The 26,631-nt window shown below is 45.5% G+C and overlaps 1 long non-coding RNA gene across 1 annotated transcript in view; it reads right to left on the bottom strand.

The window, feature by feature from the left end:
* Positions 1-217: 217 nt before the first annotated feature.
* LOC125774583 (uncharacterized) overlaps positions 218-26,631 on the bottom strand; it is a 90,049-nt gene continuing 63,635 nt past the window's right edge. Inside the window, exon 6 of the long non-coding RNA XR_007421067.1 lies at positions 218-262. This is a non-coding gene — a long non-coding RNA (uncharacterized LOC125774583). The remainder of the gene's footprint in view (positions 263-26,631) is intronic.

Here is a 26,631-nt window from a genome sequence, read left to right on the forward strand (position 1 = left end):
GCCAAGACACATTAGCCAAGACACATTAGCCAAGACACCTTAGCCAAGACACATTAGCCAAGACACCTTAGCCAAGACACCTTAGCCAAGACACCTTAGCCAAGACACCTTAGCTAAGACACCTTAGCCAAGACACATTAGCCGAGACACCTTAGCCAAGACACCTTAGCCAAGACACCTAAGCCAAGACACCTTAGCCAAGACACCTTAGCCAAGACACTTTAGCCGAGACACATTAGCCAAGACACCTTAGCCAAGACACCTTAGCCAAGACACCTTAGCCAAGACACATTAGCCAAGACACATTAGCCAAGACACATTAGCCAAGACACCTTAGAAAAGACACATTAGCCAAGACACCTTAGCCGAGACACATTAGCCAAGACACATTAGCCAAGACACCTTTGCCAAGACACATTAGCCAAGACACCTTTGCCAAGACACCTTAGCCAAGACACCTTAGCCAAGACACATTAGCCAAGACACTTTAGCCGAGACACATTAGCCAAGACACATTAGCCAAGACACATTAGCCAAGACACCTTAGCCAAGACACCTTAGCCAAGATACATTAGCCAAGACACATTAGCCAAGACACATTAGCCAAGGCACCTTAGCCAAGACACATTAGCCAAGACACCTTTGCCAAGACACCTTAGCCAAGACACATTAGCCAAGACACCTTAGCCAAGACACCTTAGCCAAGACACCTTAGCCGAGACACATTAGCCAAGACACCTTAGCCAAGACACCTTAGCCAAGACACCTTAGCCAAGACACATTAGCCAAGACACCTTAGCCAAGACACATTAGTCAAGACACCTTAGCCAAGACACCTTAGCCAAGACACATTAGCCAAGACACCTTAGCCAAGACACTTTAGCCGAGACACATTAGCCAAGACACCTTAGCCAAGACACCTTAGCCAAGACACCTTAGCCAAGACACCTTAGCAAAGACACATTAGCCAAGACACATTAGCCAAGACACATTAGCCAAGACACATTAGCCAAGACACCTTTGCCAAGACACATTAGCCAAGACACCTTTGCCAAGACACCTTAGCCAAGACACATTAGCCAAGACACCTTAGCCAAGACACTTTAGCCGAGACACATTAGCCAAGACACATTAGCCAAGACACCTTAGCCAAGACACTTTAGCCGAGACACATTAGCCAAGACACCTTAGCCAAGACACCTTAGCCAAGACACATTAGCCAAGACACATTAGCCAAGACACATTAGCCAAGACACCTTAGCCGAGACACATTAGCCAAGACACCTTAGCCAAGACACCTTAGCCAAGACACCTTAGCCAAGACACATTAGCCAAGGCACCTTAGCCAAGACACCTTAGCCAAGACACATTAGCCAAGACACATTAGCCAAGACACATTAGCCAAGACACCTTAGCCAAGACACATTAGCCAAGACACCTTAGCCAAGACACCTTAGCCAAGACACTTAAGCCAAGACACTTAAGCCGAGACACATTAGCCAAGACACCTTAGCCAAGACACCTTAACCTAGACACATTAGCCAAGACACCTTAGCCAAGACACATTAGTCAAGACACTTTAGCCAAGACACCTTAGCCGAGACACATTAGCCAAGACACCTTAGCCAAGACACATTAGCCAAGACACCTTAGCCAAGAGTCCTTAGCCAAGACACTTAAGCCGAGACACATTAGCCAAGACACCTTAGCCAAGACACCTTAGCCAAGACACATTAGCCAAGACACATTAGCCAAGACACATTAGCCAAGACACCTTAGCCGAGACACATTAGCCAAGACACCTTAGCCAAGACACCTTAGCCAAGACACCTTAGCCAAGACACCTTAGCCAAGACACCTTAGCCGAGACACTTTAGCCAAGACACATTAGCCAAGACACCTTAGCCAAGACACATTAGCCAAGACACCTTAGCCAAGACACATTAGCCAAGACACCTTAGCCAAGACACCTTAGCCAAGACACCTAAGCCGAGACACATTAGCCAAGACACCTTAGCCAAGACACTTTAGCCGAGACACATTAGCCAAGACACCTTAGCCAAGACACCTTAGCCAAGACACATTAGCCAAGACACATTAGCCAAGACACATTAGCCAAGACACCTTAGCCGAGACACATTAGCCAAGACACCTTAGCCAAGACACCTTAGCCAAGACACATTAGCCAAGACACATTAGCCAAGACACATTAGCCAAGACACCTTAGCCGAGACACATTAGCCAAGACACCTTAGCCAAGACACCTTAGCCAAGACACTTTAGCCGAGACACTTTAGCCAAGACACATTAGCCAAGACACCTTAGCCAAGACACATTAGCCAAGACACATTAGCCAAGACACCTTAGCCAAGACACATTAGCCAAGACACCTTAGCCAAGACACCTTAGCCAAGACACCTTAGCCAAGACACATTAGCCAAGACACATTAGCCAAGACACCTTAGCCAAGAGTCCTTAGCCAAGACACTTAAGCCGAGACACATTAGCCAAGACACCTTAGCCAAGACACTTTAGCCAAGACACATTAGCCAAGACACCTTAGCCAAGACACATTAGCCAAGACACCTTAGCCGAGACACATTAGCCAAGACACCTTAGCCAAGACACCTTAGCCAAGACACCTTAGCCAAGACACATTAGCCAAGACACCTTAGCCAAGACACCTTAGCCAAGACACATTAGCCAAGACACATTAGCCAAGACACATTAGCCAAGACACCTTTGCCAAGACACATTAGCCAAGACACCTTTGCCAAGACACCTTAGCCAAGACACATTAGCCAAGACACCTTAGCCAAGACACTTTAGCCGAGACACATTAGCCAAGACACATTAGCCAAGACACCTTAGCCAAGACACATTAGCCAAGACACATTAGCCAAGATACCTTAGCCAAGACACCTTAGCCAAGACACCTTAGCCGAGACACATTAGCCAAGACACCTTAGCCAAGACACCTTAGCCAAGACACCTTAGCCAAGACACATTAGCCAAGACACCTTAGCCAAGACACCTTAGCCAAGACACATTAGCCAAGACACATTAGCCAAGACACAATAGCCAAGACACCTTTGCCAAGACACATTAGCCAAGACACCTTTGCCAAGACACCTTAGCCAAGACACATTAGCCAAGACACCTTAGCCAAGACACTTTAGCCGAGACACATTAGCCAAGACACATTAGCCAAGACACCTTAGCCAAGACACCTTAGCCAAGACACATTAGCCAAGACACATTAGCCAAGACACATTAGCCAAGACACCTTAGCCGAGACACATTAGCCAAGACACCTTAGCCAAGACACCTTAGCCAAGACACCTTAGCCAAGACACATTAGCCAAGACACCTTAGCCAAGACACCTTAGCCAAGACACATTAGCCAAGACACATTAGCCAAGACACATTAGCCAAGACACCTTTGCCAAGACACATTAGCCAAGACACCTTTGCCAAGACACCTTAGCCAAGACACATTAGCCAAGACACCTTAGCCAAGACACTTTAGCCGAGACACATTAGCCAAGACACATTAGCCAAGACACCTTAGCCAAGACACTTTAGCCGAGACACATTAGCCAAGACACCTTAGCCAAGACACCTTAGCCAAGACACATTAGCCAAGACACATTAGCCAAGACACATTAGCCAAGACACCTTAGCCAAGACACATTAGCCAAGACACCTTAGCCAAGACACCTTAGCCAAGACACCTTAGCCAAGACACATTAGCCAAGACACCTTAGCCAAGACACCTTAGCCAAGACACATTAGCCAAGACACATTAGCCAAGACACATTAGCCAAGACACCTTAGCCAAGACACATTAGCCAAGACACCTTAGCCAAGACACCTTAGCCAAGACACCTAAGCCAAGACACCTTAGCCAAGACACCTTAGCCAAGACACTTTAGCCGAGACACATTAGCCAAGACACCTTAGCCAAGACACCTTAGCCAAGACACATTAGCCAAGACACATTAGCCAAGACACATTAGCCAAGGCACCTTAGCCGAGACACATTAGCCAAGACACCTTAGCCAAGACACCTTAGCCAAGACACCTTAGCCAAGACACATTAGCCAAGACACATTAGCCAAGACACATTAGCCAAGACACCTTAGCCGAGACACATTAGCCAAGACACCTTAGCCAAGACACCTTAGCCAAGACACTTTAGCCGAGACACTTTAGCCAAGACACATTAGCCAAGACACCTTAGCCAAGACACATTAGCCAAGACACATTAGCCAAGACACCTTAGCCAAGACACCTTAGCCAAGATACATTAGCCAAGACACCTTAGCCAAGACACCTTAGCCAAGACACATTAGCCGAGACACCTTAGCCAAGACACCTTAGCCAAGACACCTAAGCCAAGACACCTTAGCCAAGACACCTTAGCCAAGACACTTTAGCCGAGACACATTAGCCAAGACACCTTAGCCAAGACACCTTAGCCAAGACACATTAAGCAAGACACATTAGCCAAGACACATTAGCCAAGACACCTTAGCCGAGACACATTAGCCAAGACACATTAGCCAAGACACCTTTGCCAAGACACCTTTGCCAAGACACCTTAGCCAAGACACCTTAGCCAAGACACATTAGCCAAGACACTTTAGCCGAGACACATTAGCCAAGACACATTAGCCAAGACACATTAGCCAAGACACCTTAGCCAAGACACCTTAGCCAAGATACATTAGCCAAGACACATTAGCCAAGACACATTAGCCAAGGCACCTTAGCCAAGACACATTAGCCAAGACACCTTTGCCAAGACACCTTAGCCAAGACACATTAGCCAAGACACCTTAGCCAAGACACCTTAGCCAAGACACCTTAGCCGAGACACATTAGCCAAGACACCTTAGCCAAGACACATTAGCCAAGACACCTTAGCCAAGACACATTAGTCAAGACACCTTAGCCAAGACACCTTAGCCAAGACACATTAGCCAAGACACCTTAGCCAAGACACTTTAGCCGAGACACATTAGCCAAGACACATTAGCCAAGACACCTTAGCCAAGACACCTTAGCCAAGACACATTAGCCAAGACACATTAGCCAAGACACATTAGCCAAGACACATTAGCCAAGACACCTTTGCCAAGACACATTAGCCAAGACACCTTTGCCAAGACACCTTAGCCAAGACACATTAGCCAAGACACCTTAGCCAAGACACTTAAGCCGAGACACATTAGCCAAGACACATTAGCCAAGACACCTTAGCCAAGACACATTAGCCGAGACACATTAGCCAAGACACCTTAGCCAAGACACCTTAGCCAAGACACATTAGCCAAGACACCTTAGCCAAGACACATTAGCCAAGACACCTTAGCCGAGACACATTAGCCAAGACACCTTAGCCAAGACACATTAGCCAAGACACCTTAGCCAAGACACCTTAGTCAAGACACCTTAGCCGAGACAAATTAGCCAAGACACCTTAGCCAAGACACCTTAGCCAAGACACCTTAGCCAAGACACATTAGCCAAGACACATTAGCCAAGACACCTTAGCCAAGACACATTAGCCAAGACACCTTAGCCAAGACACCTTAGCCAAGACACCTAAGCCAAGACACCTTAGCCAAGACACCTTAGCCAAGACACTTTAGCCGAGACACATTAGCCAAGACACCTTAGCCGAGACACATTAGCCAAGACACCTTAGCCAAGACACCTTAGCCAAGACACCTTAGCCAAGACACATTAGCCAAGACACCTTAGCCAAGACACCTTAGCCAAGACACATTAGCCAAGACACATTAGCCAAGACACATTAGCCAAGACACCTTTGCCAAGACACATTAGCCAAGACACCTTTGCCAAGACACCTTAGCCAAGACACATTAGCCAAGACACCTTAGCCAAGACACTTTAGCCGAGACACATTAGCCAAGACACATTAGCCAAGACACCTTAGCCAAGACACTTTAGCCGAGACACATTAGCCAAGACACCTTAGCCAAGACACCTTAGCCAAGACACATTAGCCAAGACACATTAGCCAAGACACATTAGCCAAGACACCTTAGCCAAGACACATTAGCCAAGACACCTTAGCCAAGACACCTTAGCCAAGACACCTTAGCCAAGACACATTAGCCAAGACACCTTAGCCAAGACACCTTAGCCAAGACACATTAGCCAAGACACATTAGCCAAGACACATTAGCCAAGACACCTTAGCCAAGACACATTAGCCAAGACACCTTAGCCAAGACACCTTAGCCAAGACACCTAAGCCAAGACACCTTAGCCAAGACACCTTAGCCAAGACACTTTAGCCGAGACACATTAGCCAAGACACCTTAGCCAAGACACCTTAGCCAAGACACATTAGCCAAGACACATTAGCCAAGACACATTAGCCAAGGCACCTTAGCCGAGACACATTAGCCAAGACACCTTAGCCAAGACACCTTAGCCAAGACACCTTAGCCAAGACACATTAGCCAAGACACATTAGCCAAGACACATTAGCCAAGACACCTTAGCCGAGACACATTAGCCAAGACACCTTAGCCAAGACACCTTAGCCAAGACACTTTAGCCGAGACACTTTAGCCAAGACACATTAGCCAAGACACCTTAGCCAAGACATCTTAGCCAAGACACATTAGCCAAGACACCTTAGCCAAGACACCTTAGCCAAGATACATTAGCCAAGACACCTTAGCCAAGACACCTTAGCCAAGACACATTAGCCGAGACACCTTAGCCAAGACACCTTAGCCAAGACACCTAAGCCAAGACACCTTAGCCAAGACACCTTAGCCAAGACACTTTAGCCGAGACACATTAGCCAAGACACCTTAGCCAAGACACCTTAGCCAAGACACATTAAGCAAGACACATTAGCCAAGACACATTAGCCAAGACACCTTAGCCGAGACACATTAGCCAAGACACATTAGCCAAGACACCTTTGCCAAGACACCTTTGCCAAGACACCTTAGCCAAGACACCTTAGCCAAGACACATTAGCCAAGACACTTTAGCCGAGACACATTAGCCAAGACACATTAGCCAAGACACATTAGCCAAGACACCTTAGCCAAGACACCTTAGCCAAGATACATTAGCCAAGACACATTAGCCAAGACACATTAGCCAAGGCACCTTAGCCAAGACACATTAGCCAAGACACCTTTGCCAAGACACCTTAGCCAAGACACATTAGCCAAGACACCTTAGCCAAGACACCTTAGCCAAGACACCTTAGCCGAGACACATTAGCCAAGACACCTTAGCCAAGACACATTAGCCAAGACACCTTAGCCAAGACACATTAGTCAAGACACCTTAGCCAAGACACCTTAGCCAAGACACATTAGCCAAGACACCTTAGCCAAGACACTTTAGCCGAGACACATTAGCCAAGACACATTAGCCAAGACACCTTAGCCAAGACACCTTAGCCAAGACACATTAGCCAAGACACATTAGCCAAGACACATTAGCCAAGACACATTAGCCAAGACACCTTTGCCAAGACACATTAGCCAAGACACCTTTGCCAAGACACCTTAGCCAAGACACATTAGCCAAGACACCTTAGCCAAGACACTTAAGCCGAGACACATTAGCCAAGACACATTAGCCAAGACACCTTAGCCAAGACACATTAGCCGAGACACATTAGCCAAGACACCTTAGCCAAGACACCTTAGCCAAGACACATTAGCCAAGACACCTTAGCCAAGACACATTAGCCAAGACACCTTAGCCGAGACACATTAGCCAAGACACCTTAGCCAAGACACATTAGCCAAGACACCTTAGCCAAGACACCTTAGTCAAGACACCTTAGCCGAGACAAATTAGCCAAGACACCTTAGCCAAGACACCTTAGCCAAGACACCTTAGCCACGACACATTAGCCAAGACACATTAGCCAAGACACCTTAGCCAAGACACATTAGCCAAGACACCTTAGCCAAGACACCTTAGCCAAGACACCTAAGCCAAGACACCTTAGCCAAGACACCTTAGCCAAGACACTTTAGCCGAGACACATTAGCCAAGACACCTTAGCCAAGACACCTTAGCCAAGACACATTAGCCAAGACACCTTAGCCAAGACACCTTAGCCAAGACACCTAAGCCAAGACACCTTAGCCAAGACACCTTAGCCAAGACACCTTAGCCAAGACACATTAGCCAAGACACCTTAGCCAAGACACCTTAGCCAAGACACCTTAGCCAAGACACATTAGCCAAGACACCTTAGCCAAGACACCTTAGCCAAGACACCTTAGCCAAGACACATTAGCCAAGACACATTAGCCAAGACACCTTAGCCAAGACACATTAGCCAAGACACCTTAGCCAAGACACCTTAGCCAAGACACCTAAGCCAAGACACCTTAGCCAAGACACCTTAGCCAAGACACTTTAGCCGAGACACATTAGCCAAGACACCTTAGCCAAGACACCTTAGCCAAGACACATTAGCCAAGACACATTAGCCAAGACACCTTAGCCAAGACACCTTAGCCGAGACACATTAGCCAAGACACCTTAGCCAAGACACCTTAGCCAAGACACCTTAGCCAAGACACATTAGCCAAGACACATTAGCCAAGACACCTTAGCCGAGACACATTAGCCAAGACACCTTAGCCAAGACACCTTAGCCAAGACACTTTAGCCGAGACACTTTAGCCAAGACACATTAGCCAAGACACCTTAGCCAAGACACATTAGCCAAGACACATTAGCCAAGACACCTTAGCCAAGACACATTAGCCAAGACACCTTAGCCAAGACACCTTAGCCAAGACACCTTAGCCAAGACACCTTAGCTAAGACAACTAAGCCAAGACACATTAGCCGAGACACCTTAGCCAAGACACCTTAGCCAAGACACCTTAGCCAAGACACCTTAGCCAAGACACATTAGCCAAGACACCTTAGCCAAAACACATTAGCCAAGACACATTAGCCAAGACACCTTAGCCAAGACACCTTAGCCAAGACACCTTAGCCAAGACACTTAAGCCAAGACACTTAAGCCGAGACACATTAGCCAAGACACCTTAACCTAGACACATTAGCCAAAACACCTTAGCCAAGACACATTAGTCAAGACACTTTAGCCAAGACACCTTAGCCGAGACACATTAGCCAAGACACCTTAGCCAAGACACATTAGCCAAGACACCTTAGCCAAGAGTCCTTAGCCAAGACACTTAAGCCGAGACACATTAGCCAAGACACCTTAGCCAAGACACCTTAGCCGAGACACATTAGCCAAGACACCTTAGCCAAGACACCTTAGCCAAGACACCTAAGCCAAGACACCTTAGCCAAGACACCTTAGCCAAGACACTTTAGCCGAGACACATTAGCCAAGACACCTTAGCCAAGACACCTTAGCCAAGACACATAAGCCAAGACACATTAGCCAAGACACATTAGCCAAGACACCTTAGCCGAGACACATTAGCCAAGACACCTTAGCAAAGACACCTTAGCCAAGACACCTTAGCCAAGACACATTAGCCAAGACACCTTAGCCAAGACACCTTAGCCAAGACACATTAGCCAAGACACATTAGCCAAGACACATTAGCCAAGACACCTTTGCCAAGACACCTTAGCCAAGACACATTAGCCAAGACACCTTAGCTAAGACACCTTAGCCAAGACACATTAGCCGAGACACCTTAGCCAAGACACCTTAGCCAAGACACCTAAGCCAAGACACCTTAGCCAAGACACCTTAGCCAAGACACTTTAGCCGAGACACATTAGCCAAGACACCTTAGCCAAGACACCTTAGCCAAGACACATTAGCCAAGACACATTAGCCAAGACACATTAGCCAAGACACCTTAGCCGAGACACATTAGCCAAGACACCTTAGCCAAGACACCTTAGCCAAGACACCTTAGCCAAGACACATTAGCCAAGACACCTTAGCCAAGACACCTTAGCCAAGACACATTAGCCAAGACACATTAGCCAAGACACATTAGCCAAGACACCTTAGCCAAGACACATTAGCCAAGACACCTTAGCCAAGACACCTTAGCCAAGACACCTAAGCCAAGACACCTTAGCCAAGACACTTTAGCCGAGACACCTTAGCCAAGACACCTAAGCCAAGACACCTTAGCCAAGACACCTTAGCCAAGACACTTTAGCCGAGACACATTAGCCAAGACACCTTAGCCAAGACACCTTAGCCAAGACACATTAGCCAAGACACATTAGCCAAGACACATTAGCCAAGACACCTTAGCCGAGACACATTAGCCAAGACACCTTAGCCAAGACACCTTAGCCAAGACACCTTAGCCAAGACACATTAGCCAAGACACCTTAGCCAAGACACCTTAGCCAAGACACATTAGCCAAGACACATTAGCCAAGACACATTAGCCAAGACACCTTAGCCAAGACACATTAGCCAAGACACCTTAGCCAAGACACCTTAGCCAAGACACCTAAGCCAAGACACCTTAGCCAAGACACCTTAGCCAAGACACTTTAGCCGAGACACATTAGCCAAGACACCTTAGCCAAGACACCTTAGCCAAGACACATTAGCCAAGACACATTGACCAAGACACATTAGCCAAGACACCTTAGCCGAGACACATTAGCCAAGACACCTTAGCCAAGACACCTTAGCCAAGACACCTTAGCCAAGACACATTAGCCAAGACACCTTAGCCAAGACACATTAGCCAAGACACCTTAGCCGAGACACATTAGCCAAGACACCTTAGCCAAGACACCTTAGCCAAGACACTTTAGCCGAGACACTTTAGCCAAGACACATTAGCCAAGACACCTTAGCCAAGACACATTAGCTAAGACACATTAGCCAAGACACCTTAGCCAAGACACATTAGCCAAGACACCTTAGCCAAGACACCTTAGCCAAGACACATTAGCCAAGACACATTAGCCAAGACACCTTAGCCGAGACACATTAGCCAAGACACCTTAGCCAAGACACTTTAGCCAAGACACATTAGCCAAGACACTTTAGCCAAGACACCTTAGCCAAGACACCTTAGCCAAGACACCTTAGCCAAGACACCTTAGCCAAGACACTTTAGCCGAGACACATTAGCCAAGACACATTAGCCAAGACACATTAGCCAAGACACATTAGCCAAGACACCTTTGCCAAGACACCTTAGCCAAGACACATTAGCCAAGACACCTTAGCCAAGACACCTTAGCTAAGACACCTTAGCCAAGACACATTAGCCGAGACACCTTAGCCAAGACACCTTAGCCAAGACACCTAAGCCAAGACACCTTAGCCAAGACACCTTAGCCAAGACACTTTAGCCGAGACACATTAGCCAAGACACCTTAGCCAAGACACCTTAGCCAAGACACATTAGCCAAGACACATTAGCCAAGACACATTAGCCAAGACACCTTAGCCGAGACACATTAGCCAAGACACCTTAGCCGAGACACATTAGCCAAGACACCTTAGCCAAGACACCTTAGCCAAGACACATTAGCCAAGACACCTTAGCCAAGACACCTTAGCCAAGACACATTAGCCAAGACACATTAGCCAAGACACATTAGCCAAGACACCTTAGCCAAGACACATTAGCCAAGACACCTTAGCCAAGACACCTTAGCCAAGACACCTAAGCCAAGACACCTTAGCCAAGACACCTTAGCCAAGACACTTTAGCCGAGACACATTAGCCAAGACACCTTAGCCAAGACACCTTAGCCAAGACACATTAGCCAAGACACATTAGCCAAGACACATTAGCCAAGACACCTTAGCCGAGACACATTAGCCAAGACACCTTAGCCAAGACACATTAGCCAAGACACATTAGCCAAGACACATTAGCCAAGACACCTTAGCCGAGACACATTAGCCAAGACACCTTAGCCAAGACACCTTAGCCAAGACACTTTAGCCGAGACACATTAGCCAAGACACATTAGCCAAGACACCTTAGCCAAGACACATTAGCCAAGACACATTAGCCAAGACACCTTAGCCAAGACACATTAGCCAAGACACCTTAGCCAAGACACCTTAGCCAAGACACCTTAGCCAAGACACATTAGCCAAGACACATTAGCCAAGACACCTTAGCCAAGAGTCCTTAGCCAAGACACCTTAGCCAAGACACCTTAGCCAAGACACATTAGCCAAGACACTTTAGCCAAGACACATTAGCCAAGACACATTAGCCAAGACACATTAGCCAAGACACCTTAGCCGAGACACATTAGCCAAGACACCTTAGCCAAGACACCTTAGCCAAGACACCTTAGCCAAGACACATTAGCCAAGACACCTTAGCCAAGACACCTTAGCCAAGACACATTAGCCAAGACACATTAGCCAAGACACATTTGCCAAGACACATTAGCCAAGACACCTTAGCCAAGACACCTTAGCCAAGACATCTTAGCCAAGACACATTAGCCAAGACACATTAGCCAAGACACATTAGCCAAGACACCTTAGCCGAGACACATTAGCCAAGACACCTTAGCTAAGACACCTTAGCCAAGACACCTTAGCCAAGACACCTTAGCCAAGACACCTTAGCCAAGACACATTAGCCAAGACACCTTAGCCAAGACACATTAGCCAAGACACCTTAGCCAAGACACATAAGCCGAGACACATGAGCGAACACACATAAGCCAAGACACCTTAGCCAAGACACCTTTGCCAAGACACATTAGCCAAGACACCTTTGCCAAGACACCTTAGCCAAGACACATTAGCCAAGACACCTTAGCCAAGACACTTTAGCCGAGACACATTAGCCAAGACACATTAGCCAAGACACCTTAGCCAAGACACCTTAGCCAAGACACATTAGCCAAGACACCTTAGCCAAGACACCTTAGCCAAGACACATTAGCCAAGACACATTAGCCAAGACACATTAGCCAAGACACCTTAGCCGAGACACATTAGCCAAGACACCTTAGCCAAGACACCTTAGCCAAGACACCTTAGCCAAGACACATTAGCCAAGACACCTTAGCCAAGACACCTTAGCCAAGACACATTAGCCAAGACACATTAGCCAAGACACATTAGCCAAGACACCTGTAACGGACGCGACAAAATTCACAAGCGTACGCGTGAGAAAATCAAATAACCATGTTTCTTTCCAGGCGAGGTAAACGTTAGAAAAACCAATAGAATTCTAATTAAAAACAGAACGACGTTTTGATAAACAAAAACGATATTTAGGATCGCATGGAACTTAGGTTGAACCTACATAAACATTGTGATAGGAAAGCAAGTAATAAACGCGGATTCAACATACCCACAAATGTAACTTGTAACAAGGGTTGGCCTTGTTCGAGCCTAGATATCTTAAATAAGCGATTACCTGAAATAGCTAAAAAAGGGACGTCTCAAAATGCTAATATTGGTAAAGGTTTCGATGCGGGTAAAAATCATCCGTCTACGGACGAGAGCAATACGAAAATAGCGATAAGCATAACGAGCATACGCCCGCGCGCCGTAGCGTACCTGGCGGGCAATAAAACTGCATCCGATCCTTAAAAAACCATCACATCAGGTAACACGCTTTACATATAGATCGAATACGCACGGGATCGACAGGAAAAAACGCGCCTATGCGTTCGGTGCAATTAACTAAAAAGGCCGAGTCGGATCACGGCTACGGAATCCTAAACTAACATTAGCAGGTAAAACTAGGATTCTACCTTACGTTCTTGAAACTAACACACACTTACTGCGTGTAGAATAAGAACTAACACCATTACACCTTGTTAGTATATAAGCTGGATAATTTTTAATAAAACTTCACTTGCAATCTAACCGGCTTCGAGTCATTAGTTGAGTTGGTAGTCTAATTGAACGGAGGTCCGCCGCTAGAAACTTCTTTCGAATTTATTCGTTAAAAGGCTAGCAGCCCGACCCGCTAAATTGACAAAACGCCTTCGCTTCTAAGGAACTGCGCGAGAGTTCTCGGTTGAAACCTTCGCGGGATAAAATTCTATTCGCGACGTGTCGTCGAATTTACATGGTGGCTCCAGAGAGGAGATTACAAAGTCTCGCGCACAAGTGTAATCTCTAAAGAACGAACTTGCGTTCAAGGTGTGCTGTCGCCATAAGAACAGCAGTACAAATCCGAAAAATTATAGTGAGTCATCCGAAAAACAACGATTACAAGGATCATTGTTTGTGCTTCGCCATTAAGAGTCCAGTCGGTGCTTGGGAACAAATTCAACCTAGAAAGAGGTAAGTGAATTATATTCTTATAAAGCAAGGCTGGAAATCTCTGATTCGTCCAAAATGCCTTATCCGTTTGTTTTGAATGTGAATGGCAGTTGCCGACTCTGCACAGCGGAGGATACCGCTGAGGAGAGCATGGTTGCTTGTACAGAGTGTGACCGATGGTTTCACTTGAAATGTGTCAAGCTAACGCGGAAACCATCACCTGAAGAGTGCTGGTTATGCCGCAAATGCCAGCAAATAAAATACGAACTCAATAGGAAAGAGGACGCACTTAAGGCTGCTCAAGAAAGAGAGGCCAAGAATAAGGAAGAAATAAAGGCGCTTCAAGAGGCAGAAGCAAAGAATAGGGATGAGCTCAGGGCCTTAACAGAAGGCGCAAATAAGGTTGAAATTGCCGAACTGGAATCAACCGAAGTAGTAGGGAATCCAGAAAAGGAACCATCCCTTGGGAAAATGATTTCCCAATTAATAGTTAGCCAACAGCAGCAAACGAAGGAATTCGTTAAAATGATGGCAACTAATGGTGGAGAATCCGCCAAAATGGGGGTCCTGATCAGAAGACAGGCCCTAATGCAACTACCCCGATTTGATGGCAGTCCCAAGCAATGGCCAAACTTTAAAAAAACATTTGAAGACACAACCCGAGAAGGGGAGTTTTCTAATCTAGAAAACTTAAATCGTCTCAAACAGGTTTTGTATGGAACGGCTTTTAGAAGCGTTCAGCAATTGATGATGGAGGCCGAAAATGTACCCGAGATTATAAAACGTTTAGATGAACTTTTCGGTAGACCCGATTTGGTATATCTGGAGTTGCTAAGCGATCTCCAAAAATTACGGAAAGATTCAAAAAACATAATTTCGGACATGACTAGTGCATTAGAAAACATCATCAAAAATGTGACTCTAATGGGGCAACCGACATATTTAAATGATCATAGGCTAGTGATGGATTTAACGGCCAAGTTACCGCATCACATACAAGTGAAAAGAGCGAAACACATGGTGGCCGCTTCATCGCCACTAGCTGTTCAGAATTTAGAAGAACTATGTCAGTGGTTGAAACCATACGCCAAAACGGCGGAAATGATGAATACCATTTCGATTCATACGCAAAAGGGAAATATTCATTTGCATGAACAGGGAACGTCAGGAAGACAGGCCACAAATCAGAGGGAAAGGCAAATTATGCAGACAAACAAGGGTTGTCTGATATGTAACAAACCGCATGCGACGGTTAAATGCTACGCATTGGTAAAACAAACTCCTCCAGAGCGAGTAAAGACTGCAATTGGGAAACAGCTGTGTTTTGGGTGTTTGAACTCGAACAAACACAGCATGAAGGATTGTAAGATCGCAAAACCGTGCGGAATAGCAGGCTGTTCGGATAAACATAACAAAATGCTTCACGTAAAGCAAGTCGTCCCAATGCAACCCGAACAGATAAACAGCCACCACGATGTGGAAGTAACTTGGACGACCCATTATCAGACCTTACCGGTCAAGTTGATAAATGGAGATAAGACAATCCAGACGTACGCGTTCTTGGACCCGGGATCATCGCTGACCATGATAGAAGCAAAAGTTGCTAGTCTATTGAATTTGGAAGGACCGAACATACCGCTTCAACTTACTTGGGCACAAGGTATAAAGGCGGTCCAAGAAACCAGTCAGCAGGTCCAGTTGGTTGTGAAAGGCGCTACGAAAAAGGGTTATCACTTAAAGGATGTGAGGACAATTAAAGAATTGAGGTTACCCCTACAAACGTTACATTATGACGAAATAAGTAACAAATACCCATATTTGAGAGGACTGCCGATAGAAAGTTGTAATAATGTACGTCCTACGATCCTGATAGGATTGAACAATAACCATTTATTGATGGGTCTAAAGCATAGAGCAGGTAAACCTGGGGAACCGATTGGTATGAAAACCAGACTAGGCTGGTTGATCTACGGAAAATTGAGCAACGAGGAAACAAAGAATGATCACACCATGATAATCCAAGAAGAGGATAACATGCGTGAAATGATGCAGAAATACTTCTCAGTAGAAGATTTCGGAGTAAAACCCGTTGCACAATTGCCAGAATCCGAAGAAGAAAAACGAGCCAAAACCATCTTGAAAAATACTTTGGCTTTTAAAGATGGTCGATATGAGGTTGGTTTGTTGTGGAGAAAAGATAACCACGTGTTTCCATGGAGTCTGGACAATGCCATGTCAAGACTAAAGGGACTGGAGAATAAGTTGGAAATAGATCCAGCCCTAAAGGAATGGGCAATAACTACGTTTAAAAGTTACGTAGAAAAGGGTTACGCCAGAAAGCTTGAACCTGTGGAGATCATAAAAGACGTCTCACCATTGTTTTACTTGCCTCATTTCATTGTTGTCAACAAAAATAAGCAACCGCCGAAGCCGCGGTTAGTTTTTGATGCTGCAGCAAAAGTAAGGGGACAATCCCTTAATTGTGCGTTGCTATCAGGACCTGATAGTACAACCTCTCTGTTTGGCATCTTAGTAAGATTCCGTGAAGGAAAATATGCAATATGTGGTGATATCAAGGAGATGTTCCACCAAGTGAGGATTCGAAAGGAAGATCAGAACGCTCAGCGTTTCATATGGCGTAATTGTGAAAACCGCTACCCGGATATGTATGTCATGCAAGTAATGACATTCGGGTCGACATGCTCGCCATCATGCGCGCAAGCGGCTAAAAATGCAAACGCTGAACGATTAAAGCAAAAGTATCCAATGGCATTAGTACCAATAACAAATCAACACTACGTCGATGACTACGACGACAGTTTTAATTCGCTCGATATAGCAAAAGAGACTGTCAAACAAGTAATTCAAGCACATGACGAGGGTGGATTTTTTATCACCAAATTCTGTTCAAATAGCAAGGAATTGATTGCATCCGTACCGACAAATAGAGTTGATACGGAAGCTTTTAAGATGTTAGATGACCAAGAAGGGGATTCACCCAAGATCTTGGGGGTTTATTGGAATACGGCCAAGGATAAATTAGGATTTCGCTCTAAATTAACGGCGCTTCCACAAGAGGTTTTAACTAGATTGAGACCTCCCACAAAAAGGGAAGTACTGTCCTTCATCATGAGCGCATTCGACTCACTTGGATTAATATCCCACATAACGATTCACGGCAAAATATTGATGCAAGAGTTGCACAAAGAAACAAGCGAATGGGATGTTCCATTATCACAAAAATTGTTCGAGACATGGAACTCATACCTTGAGAGTATCGAACAAGTAAACCACATTAGGATTCCAAGATGGATCTTAAATACGCCAGGTTCTGAAATAGAGTTGCATGTTTTCGTTGATGCATCCGAGTTGGCCTTCGCAACCGTAATTTATGCGAGAAGCAAAGGAACAAGCGGAAAGCCGCACATAGAGCTTCTTGTAGCAAAGGCCAGAGTAGCTCCGATAAAAAAGCTATCAATTCCTCGTTTAGAATTGCAAGCTGCATTATTGGGAGTAAGACTCCTGGATACGATCAAAAGGGAAATAAGATTGACGGTTACACGCTCGATCTTATGGAGTGACTCAAAAACGGTGTTAGCTTGGATTAACTCCTCACACCGAAAATACAAACAATTTGTTGCTCATCGCATAGGAGAAATCCTAGAAACAACAACCAGTGATCAATGGCGATGGGTGCCAACAGGTCAAAACCCGGCTGATGAGGCAACGAAAAAGGTAACAAAAACCCCAAAATGGTTCACAGGTCCCGACTTCCTCTTTGCACCAGACATAGAATGGCCCCAATCGATCATTACGGAAACTATCGAGGAATCGAATTCCGTAAATTTGCATCAGGATGTCGAAGATTACATCCAAGAAATGAAATTCTCCAGTTGGTGGAGATTAATAATTCGCGTATGTATAATGATGAAAATCATTGAATATGGGCTCAAACGCGAAACATTTAATAAGCGCTATACGGTTGAAGACCGCAAAAGAGCCGAAAATATCCTATATAGAAAAGCGCAAAGAGACGTCTATCCGGATGAAATTAGCGATTTAAAGCAAAACAAAGAGCTGACCACGATAGGACCGCTGTCGAAACTCACACCCATGTTAGACGAAAACGGGGTGATGCGTTTCAGGAGTAGATTAGAATATGTCGAACAGTTGCCTAAACCGGCCAGAGTACCAGTCATATTACCCAAGCATCACCACATTACTTATTTGATCGTACAATGGTATCACGAAATGTACAATCACCAATCCGACAAGATTGTCCTAGCTAGCTTGCAACAAAGATATTTCATAATTGGATTAAATACAACTTTCCGTTATGTAAAGGCTAGATGCCAATATTGTAAGAACGCTAAGGCTAAACCGGTACCACCGATAATGGCACCATTACCGGAAAGTCGAACGGACGCATACGTCTACCCATTTACACATACGGGTATTGATTATTTTGGACCTTTCGATGTAACGGTTAAACGATCGGTTGAAAAGCGGTGGGGGGTAATATTTACGTGTATGACAACACGTGCGAGCCACATAGAATTGGCAGAAAAAATGGATACAGACTCCTTCCTACTCTGTTTTATGAACTTTCAAGGAAGAAGAGGAGCCGTGTCGCACGTTTACAGCGACAACGGAACTAATTTCGTTGGAGCAAACAATGAGTTGATAAAACTGGTAAAACAAATAAACTCAGTAATGGAAAGCGGAAAAGCAATGAAGCTAAACATAGCATGGCATTTTAATCCGCCAGTGGCACCGCATTTCGGCGGTTCATGGGAAAGACTGATTCGCATTATAAAATCCAATCTAAAGGAAATGATACACAGCCGGCAACATCGTCCGCCTCCAGTAGAGGTATTAAGAGGAGCGTTGATACACGCAGAGTTTATTCTAAACTCGCGACCTCTAACCCATATTCCGCTCAACCAGGAGGATGACGAACCGCTAACGCCGTTCCACATCCTTATTGGAAGGGCAGGTGATTATTCTGTGCCGACAGAATTCCAAACGCAAAATCTGGAACGAAAATTGTGGCGACTGTCGCTATACTACGCCAGAGTATTTTGGGAAAAATGGAAGAAACAATATCTTCCATTAATTGCTCAACGTCCTAAATGGAACCAACGAACGGAACCTATTAAACTGGACGATATCGTCGTAATAACCGATGCGACCAACAAAATAGGAGCATGGTTAAAAGGACGTGTGGTAGAACTCCATAAAGGCAAGGACGGTGAGATCCGATCAGCAAAAATAAAAACTTTGCAGGGCACATATTGTCGCCCAGTTACTGGCATAGCCGTGTTAGACGTCTATAACAAGCCAGAGGAGAAAACAGAGGTACTCGATAAAAAATCGATTGATGAACAATCGATTAAAGGAAAACCGGTTGAACGTGACTTCCTGGGTCTTATTCAAGAAGGGAAAACCTATAGGAAGATAAATAGCATACCTGTAAAACGAAAAAGGAATAACAATTTTAAAATATTATCATTGAATACATGGAACCTGGTAATAATGATGTTGCTTTTCATTTCAGCCCAAGCATTTGGTAGTCCAGTCAATGGTCTAATCGCGTACGATTGCGCGAATGATAATATAAATATTACTAGTTATTCACTGATGTAAGTAGCTTCCTGCATGCCACAAACAAAAAACATAACTACAATCGAAACAAGGATTCAAGTATTACAACGTAGTCCGAAAACATTAACACACGTTCGCCAGTGTAAGGTGATAATTAAACGCTTAATTAAACACTGCGGGGCATGGTCGCACACCTCTGAATATGAAAATGGCTTTGCATATATAGTAACAGAATTTACTCCAAATGAATGTCAACACGCTCAAACGGTAGGAGAAATATCGCTCTCTCATGATTATAAGATTAGGGAACTACGTCGCAACCATACCACCAGGGGACAAGCGTTAATCATCGGCAGCGTTTCGGGGTCATCATGCGAAGGGGGCGTCTATTCAACACCATCCTACACGTGGACAAAGGCGTTGGTTTACTACGAATACGAAATCAGCATGTACGACTACGTGGCTACAGCGGACATTGAGGAAGATCGAGTGACGCTTCGAAATGGGATCGTGTGCGCGTACAGTGTTGGTTGGTGTTTGGATGCGGAACACGGCTATATCACATGGGAAATAGATCACCAAAAGTTGTGCGAGAGGACCGATTTCGACATCATCTACGAAGGTACGGTCAACAAAACGTTCGACACCAACAGAGGCGATCGCTCAAATGCCGTGTATACCTTGCTAACGCACGAGCAGATGTTTTCAATCAGAGCACGAGACATAAAGCAGATTTGCGGCTTCGACAGTTACGATACGGATCATCCAAGAATCTTTATTCTTGAATCAAACGGTTATCAATCGCCGTTTAAACGCAAAGCGGTAAATGGGAGAAACTTGGATCTCTTTACCTACTTCAACTCTAAAATCACGTTAGTGGAAAGCTATCTCGGCCAAAAACTAAATGATGTGTATACCACAGTAATGACCGAAATATGTAAGGTGGACAAGGCGCTGATGGAAACGAAGCTAATTCTAGCGCGCCTGAACCCTCATGAATTCGCCGCCAATCTGATAAAACGACCAGGGCATACAGCAGTAGTTGCAGCGGAAGTGCTGTACATCCTCGAATGCAAGCCAGTTTTCGTCACTTATGAACAGAGGGATGAATGTTATCAAGAGATACCAGTGAAATACAACAACCAATCGATGTTCATTGCTCCGGTAACCAGAATGTTGCAACTACGAGGTACTGAAATAGCCTGCACTCCGCTACTGCCCGCTAAATTCAACATTGGCGGTAGATGGTATACGACAGATCAGAGACTGAGGGAAACTACACCGCCGCAGGAGATAACGACGGACGTCGTGACAAGTTGGTCATACACTCCCTTACCAAGCCTAATGGAAAGTGGTGTGTATGATTATGAAAATCTGCAGCGAATGAAGGACACGGTGTACGAGCAAAGTGATAAAAGATCGCTTCATCAGTCGTACACAAAATAATATCCGGTCAACACCCCAGTCTCCAAGGCTTCTCGTTCGAAGCACTAGTATCCGAGAACATAGTCCACAACGCCCTCGAGAAGTACTGGTCTAAATTCCTATCATGGTCAACATGGCTGGGCAACGTTACCTCAACAGCGCTTGGGATCTACATTTTTGCAAGAGCTCTTAAATTCATCGTTGACACCATGATACACGGCAGGATACTATACGATATCTACGGACTTGGCTGGCAACTCCTAGCTTCATTTTGGGATTCGCTCACTAATCTGCTATCGCATCGGAACCACATGGCAATGGGCCAGAACGCATACACTCAACCCGAAGCAGATATAATGTTAGAACCACACGATGACCAACCAACAGCACCTCGTCTTCCAAACACCAGAACCAAGATGTATCCCAACATACGCGTCATCGATAGTCCTCAATAGCAGCGTCATCATAGCAACGACATCCTACAAGTATGCCCAATCGTCAACTCATCATCAGCACGCGTCCAATTCAGGTATTAGAGAGAACTAATTAGGGAATAATGTCGCGATATTTGGTAAAACTAACAGGTAGTTTTACCAGGGGTGGAATGTAACGGACGCGACAAAATTCACAAGCGTACGCGTGAGAAAATCAAATAACCATGTTTCTTTCCAGGCGAGGTAAACGTTAGAAAAACCAATAGAATTCTAGGTAAAAACAGAACGACGTTTTGATAAACAAAAACGATATTTAGGATCGCATGGAACTTAGGTTGAACCTACATAAACATTGCGATAGGAAAGCAAGTAATAAACGCGGATTCAACATACCCACAAATGTAACTTGTAACAAGGGTTGGCCTTGTTCGAGCCTAGATATCTTAAATAAGCGATTACCTGAAATAGCTAAAAAAGGGACGTCTCAAAATGCTAATATTGGTAAAGGTTTCGATGCGGGTAAAAATCATCCGTCTACGGACGAGAGCAATACGAAAATAGCGATAAGCATAACGAGCATACGCCCGCGCGCCGTAGCGTACCTGGCGGGCAATAAAACTGCCCCCGATCCTTAAAAAACCATCACATCAGGTAACACGCTTTACATATAGATCGAATACGCACGGGATCGACAGGAAAAAACGCGCCTATGCGTTCGGTGCAATTAACTAAAAAGGCCGAGTCGGATCACGGCTACGGAATCCTAAACTAACATTAGCAGGTAAAACTAGGATTCTACCTTACGTTCTTGAAACTAACACACACTTACTGCGTGTAGAATAAGAACTAACACCATTACACCTTGTTAGTATATAAGCTGGATAATTTTTAATAAAACTTCACTTGCAATCTAACCGGCTTCGAGTCATTAGTTGAGTTGGTAGTCTAATTGAACGGAGGTCCGCCGCTAGAAACTTCTTTCGAATTTATTCGTTAAAAGGCTAGCAGCCCGACCCGCTAAATTGACAAAACGCCTTCGCTTCTAAGGAACTGCGCGAGAGTTCTCGGTTGAAACCTTCGCGGGATAAAATTCTATTCGCGACGTGTCGTCGAATTTACAACACCTTTGCCAAGACACATTAGCCAAGACACCTTTGCCAAGACACCTTAGCCAAGACACATTAGCCAAGACACCTTAGCCAAGACACTTTAGCCGAGACACATTAGCCAAGACACATTAGCCAAGACACCTTAGCCAAGACACTTTAGCCGAGACACATTAGCCAAGACACCTTAGCCAAGACACCTTAGCCAAGACACATTAGCCAAGACACATTAGCCAAGACACATTAGCCAAGACACCTTAGCCGAGACACATTAGCCAAGACACCTTAGCCAAGACACCTTAGCCAAGACACCTTAGCCAAGACACATTAGCCAAGACACCTTAGCCAAGACACCTTAGCCAAGACACATTAGCCAAGACACATTAGCCAAGACACATTAGCCAAGACACCTTAGCCAAGACACATTAGCCAAGACACCTTAGCCAAGACACCTTAGCCAAGACACCTAAGCCAAGACACCTTAGCCAAGACACCTTAGCCAAGACACTTTAGCCGAGACACATTAGCCAAGACACCTTAGCCAAGACACCTTAGCCAAGACACATTAGCCAAGACACATTAGCCAAGACACATTAGCCAAGACACCTTAGCCGAGACACATAAGCCAAGACACCTTAGCCAAGACACCTTAGCCAAGACACCTTTGCCAAGACACATTAGCCAAGACACCTTTGCCAAGACACCTTAGCCAAGACACCTTAGCCAAGACACATTAGCCAAGACACCTTAGCCAAGACACATTAGTCAAGACACCTTAGCCAAGACACCTTAGCCAAGACACATTAGCCAAGACACATTAGCCAAGACACATTAGCCAAGACACCTTAGCCGAGACACATTAGCCAAGACACCTTAGCCAAGACACCTTAGCCAAGACACCTTAGCCAAGACACATTAGCCAAGACACCTTAGCCAAGACACCTTAGCCAAGACACATTAGCCAAGACACATTAGCCAAGACACATTAGCCAAGACACCTTAGCCGAGACACATTAGCCAAGACACCTTAGCCAAGACACCTTAGCCAAGACACCTTAGCCAAGACACATTAGCCAAGACACCTTAGCCAAGACACCTTAGCCAAGACACATTAGCCAAGACACATTAGCCAAGACACATTAGCCAAGACACCTTAGCCAAGACACATTAGCCAAGACACATTAGCCAAGACACCTTAGCCAAGACACATTAGCCAAGACACCTTAGCCAAGACACATTAGCCGAGACACATTAGCCAAGACACCTTAGCCAAGACACCTTAGCCAAGACACCTTAGCCAAGACACATTAGCCAAGACACCTTAGCCAAGACACATTAGTCAAGACACCTTAGCCAAGACACCTTAGCCAAGACACATTAGCCAAGACACCTTAGCCAAGACACTTTAGCCGAGACACATTAGCCAAGACACATTAGCCAAGACACCTTAGCCAAGACACATTAGCCAAGACACATTAGCCAAGACACATTAGCCAAGACACATTAGCCAAGACACCTTTGCCAAGACACCTTAGCCAAGACACCTTTGCCAAGACACCTTAGCCAAGACACATTAGCCAAGACACCTTAGCCAAGACACTTTAGCCGAGACACATTAGCCAAGACACATAAGCCAAGACACCTTAGCCAAGACACTTTAGCCGAGACACATTAGCCAAGACACCTTAGCCAAGACACCTTAGCCAAGACACATTAGCCAAGACACATTAGCCAAGACACATTAGCCAAGACACCTTAGCCGAGACACATTAGCCAAGACACCTTAGCCAAGACACCTTAGCCAAGACACCTTAGCCAAGACACATTAGCCAAGACACCTTAGCCAAGACACATTAGCCAAGACACATTAGCCAAGACACATTAGCCAAGACACCTTAGCCAAGACACATTAGCCAAGACACCTTAGCCAAGACACCTTAGCCAAGACACCTAAGCCTAGACACCTTAGCCAAGACACCTTAGCCAAGACACTTTAGCCGAGACACCTTAGCCAAGACACCTTAGCCAAGACACCTTAGCCAAGACACATTAGCCAAGACACATTAGCCAAGACACATTAGCCAAGACACCTTAGCCGAGACACATTAGCCAAGACACCTTAGCCAAGACACCTTAGCCAAGACACCTTAGCCAAGACACATTAGCCAAGACACATTAGCCAAGACACCTTAGCCGAGACACATTAGCCAAGACACCTTAGCCAAGACACCTTAGCCAAGACACCTTAGCCAAGACACTTTAGCCGAGACACTTTAGCCAAGACACATTAGCCAAGACACCTTAGCCAAGACACATTAGCCAAGACACATTAGCCAAGACACCTTAGCCAAGACACATTAGCCAAGACACCTTAGCCAAGACACCTTAGCCAAGACACCTTAGCCAAGACACCTTAGCTAAGACACCTTAGCCAAGACACATTAGCCGAGACACCTTAGCCAAGACACCTTAGCCAAGACACCTTAGCCAAGACACCTTAGCCAAGACACATTAGCCAAGACACCTTAGCCAAAACACATTAGCCAAGACACATTAGCAAAGACACCTTAGCCAAGACACCTTAGCCAAGACACCTTAGCCAAGACACTTAAGCCAAGACACTTAAGCCGAGACACATTAGCCAAGACACCTTAGCCAAGACACCTTAACCTAGACACATTAGCCAAGACACCTTAGCCAAGACACAAAAGTCAAGACACTTTAGCCAAGACACCTTAGCCGAGACACATTAGCCAAGACACCTTAGCCAAGACACCTTAGCCAAGACACCTTAGCCAAGAGTCCTTAGCCAAGACACTTAAGCCGAGACACATTAGCCAAGACACCTTAGCCAAGACACCTTAGCCGAGACACATTAGCCAAGACACCTTAGCCAAGACACCTTAGCCAAGACACCTAAGCCAAGACACCTTAGCCAAGACACCTTAGCCAAGACACTTTAGCCGAGACACATTAGCCAAGACACCTTAGCCAAGACACCTTAGCCAAGACACATTAGCCAAGACACATTAGCCAAGACACATTAGCCAAGACACCTTAGCCGAGACACATTAGCCAAGACACCTTAGCCAAGACACCTTAGCCAAGACACCTTAGCCAAGACACATTAGCCAAGACACCTTAGCCAAGATACCTTAGCCAAGACACATTAGCCAAGACACATTAGCCCAGACACATTAGCCAAGACACCTTTGCCAAGACACCTTAGCCAATACGCATTAGCCAAGACACCTTAGCCAAGACACCTTAGCCAAGACACCTAAGCCAAGACACCTTAGCCAAGACACCTTAGCCAAGACACTTTAGCCGAGACACATTAGCCAAGACACCTTAGCCAAGACACCTTAGCCAAGACACATTAGCCAAGACACATTAGCCAAGACACATTAGCCAAGACACATAAGCCGAGACACATTAGCCAAGACACCTTAGCCGAGACACATTAGCCAAGACACCTTAGCCAAGACACATAAGCCGAGACACATTAGCCAAGACACCTTAGCCAAAACACATTAGCCAAGACACCTTAGCTAAGACACCTTAGCCAAGACACATTAGCCGAGACACCTTAGCCAAGACACCTTAGCCAAGACACCTGAGCCAAGACACCTTAGCCAAGACACCTTAGCCAAGACACTTTAGCCGAGACACATTAGCCAAGACACCTTAGCCAAGACACCTTAGCCAAGACACATAAGCCAAGACACATTAGCCAAGACACATTAGCCAAGACACCTTAGCCGAGACACATTAGCCAAGACACCTTAGCCAAGACACCTTA

The sequence above is a fragment of the Anopheles funestus genome, unplaced genomic scaffold (genome assembly GCF_943734845.2).
Source record: "Anopheles funestus unplaced genomic scaffold, idAnoFuneDA-416_04 scaffold_34_ctg1, whole genome shotgun sequence".
In the NCBI taxonomy this organism is placed as follows: domain Eukaryota; kingdom Metazoa; phylum Arthropoda; class Insecta; order Diptera; family Culicidae; genus Anopheles; species Anopheles funestus.